The following is a 2,228-nucleotide window of genomic DNA, read 5'->3' as shown; positions in this document are numbered from 1 at the left end:
CAGGACTTCATGGCAGGCAATGGAATTTACCATGTCGGAAAGGCACCGTTCAAGCCAGCCTCAAACGGCCAGGCAGAACGAAAAGTGCAGATAATCAAACAGGGGATGCTCAGAATCCAAGGGGGTTCCCTACAAAGCCACTTATCACGCCTCCTGTTGGCCAATAGATCCCGACCCCACTCGCTCACAGGGGTTCCACACGCAGGGCTGCTAATGATAAGGATGCTCAAATGCCGTTATCCCTTATACACCACACCATGAAAGAAATTGTTGAGAGCAGGCGCCAATCACAATATAACTACCATGACAGGAATGCGGGGGCACGACCCTGTTGTTGTCCACAACTACACTGCAGGGCCTAAATGGCTCGCAGGCACTGTGATTGCCAAAGAGGGCAATAGGATTCTGGTAGTTAAACTTACCATTGGACAAATCTGCCGCAAACACGTGGATCAAACAAAAAGGAGGTTCAGCAACCCCAAAGAAGAAGCAGAGGAAGAACATGATATTGAGTTCACTATAGCACAGGTGACCGAACACCGGAACCAAAGGGTGGAGAGCCCAGTCACTGTGGGTAGTCCGGACAGGCCTGAGGCACCGCAAACAGCAGACACACAGGCCAGCGCCCAACAACCGGAGCCCCAACTCAGGCGCTCTACAAGAGAGCGGAAACCACCAGAGAGACTCAACCTGTGATCCCAAAAAGACTTTGGGGTCATGTATTCAACCAGCATTGTAACCCATTTTTAAATTCAAAACCTGATAAAATTGACGACATGCAGCCAACGTGCAAAAGTAAGAATTCTTTTAACCACCGTTAATAAGCCGATAACCTTCTTCAGAATGAAATAAATAATAATATAATTACTGAGGAACAGTGGTATCCTCAATCATTCATTTTCTCTTTACATGTGATGAAGTTTTATCCCTATCTCATTTACACGCTGTATGAGAATGGTTTAAAATTGTAAGTGTTTATGACTCAGTTGTAAAACCATTGATTGTGTGTGTGTCTATACTTGATAGGAGGAGCACTTGAGACCGAAGTTCCAGTTCTATATATGTACCAATAGAATCAATTTCCACCAGTTTCTTTAAACCCAATAACATAATTTATTTCTAATGGGCTGGATGGAACATGATCCATGTAAAAAATTGTTATCGTTTTACTTTAACTGAATGCTCATAAAATATTGAAGTGGGAACTAATTGGATAACAGCACTGCTGGCAACATTTGTGGAAAAGATTCGTGCAGCCAAAACGCACAATGACAACCTGGGACTGTGCGGCACCGAATACTCGGGGAAATACAGTTAACCTCTTATTCCCTGGGTGGGCTCGAACCACCAACCTTTCGGTTAACAGCCGAACGCGCTAACCCATTGCGCCACAGAGACTGATGGACGTATAAGGTGCAAGACATCCAAAACCAGGGTGTCAGTCAGTTAAAGCTTCAGATTGCTCCGACCGGGATGGAACTTGTCCACTCTCAGTTGTACTTTTCCCAAATAAATGGAGGGACATTCATTGTGGATGCGTGGAAACAGTCTGGTCCCACACACTGCAGACACTTCCATGTCACCGCCAACCAGCTCTCCCACAAGCGGTGTGATCTACCTTCCAGCCTTCCGGTGCCTTGTCTGTGACAAAGTATTCTGATTGTTCCGAAGCCGGTATTTGGTTTGAATTCCTTTTCAGCTCCTGACTGCGGATATTCCTGTGATTAAACGGGAACTAAATGCTTACAGGGACAGTTGGATTCACCGTTTCTTTGCTTGGTGAAATTTCAAAGATTGAAAGCAACGCACATCAACCCCAAACGTCCCGTGAGATGGAAGCCCAGTTGCTGTTTCAAGCTTGAATGCAGGTACAAGCAGAACTTATTCAAAGAATGTCCAAGTCTCTGAGACGCCTGATTATTTGCACCAAACTCTTTGCAAAGAGTTGAGGTACATGTTTGGTGATCTGGGCACATCTTTCCCCAAGCTACAACACTTCAAACATAACTCAATGGCTGTAAAGGGCTTTGGGGCGTCATGAGTTCCTGAAAGGCGCTGCAGATATGCAAGTCCTTCTTTGCAAAAGTTCGATGCAATTTGAAATATGCGAGCAATATCAGGGCTCCTCTGGGACCCCTCGTAAATTTCAATTAACAACTCCGAAGGGAAGTCACAGCCCGAGACCAACGAGCCAACAGTTTGACAAACGTGAAGACAAGGTGTAACCA

The 2,228-nt window shown here is 45.5% G+C and overlaps 1 non-coding gene across 1 annotated transcript; it reads right to left on the bottom strand.

The window, feature by feature from the left end:
* Nucleotides 1–1,324: 1,324 nt before the first annotated feature.
* On the bottom strand, nucleotides 1,325–1,398 carry trnan-guu (transfer RNA asparagine (anticodon GUU)). The gene has a single exon. It is a non-coding gene; the product is annotated as a tRNA-Asn (tRNA).
* Between the last annotated feature and the right edge of the window lie 830 nt (nucleotides 1,399–2,228).

The sequence above is a fragment of the Pristiophorus japonicus genome, unplaced genomic scaffold (genome assembly GCF_044704955.1).
Source record: "Pristiophorus japonicus isolate sPriJap1 unplaced genomic scaffold, sPriJap1.hap1 HAP1_SCAFFOLD_130, whole genome shotgun sequence".
In the NCBI taxonomy this organism is placed as follows: domain Eukaryota; kingdom Metazoa; phylum Chordata; class Chondrichthyes; family Pristiophoridae; genus Pristiophorus; species Pristiophorus japonicus.
This window is presented reverse-complemented; position numbering and strand designations above follow the sequence as displayed.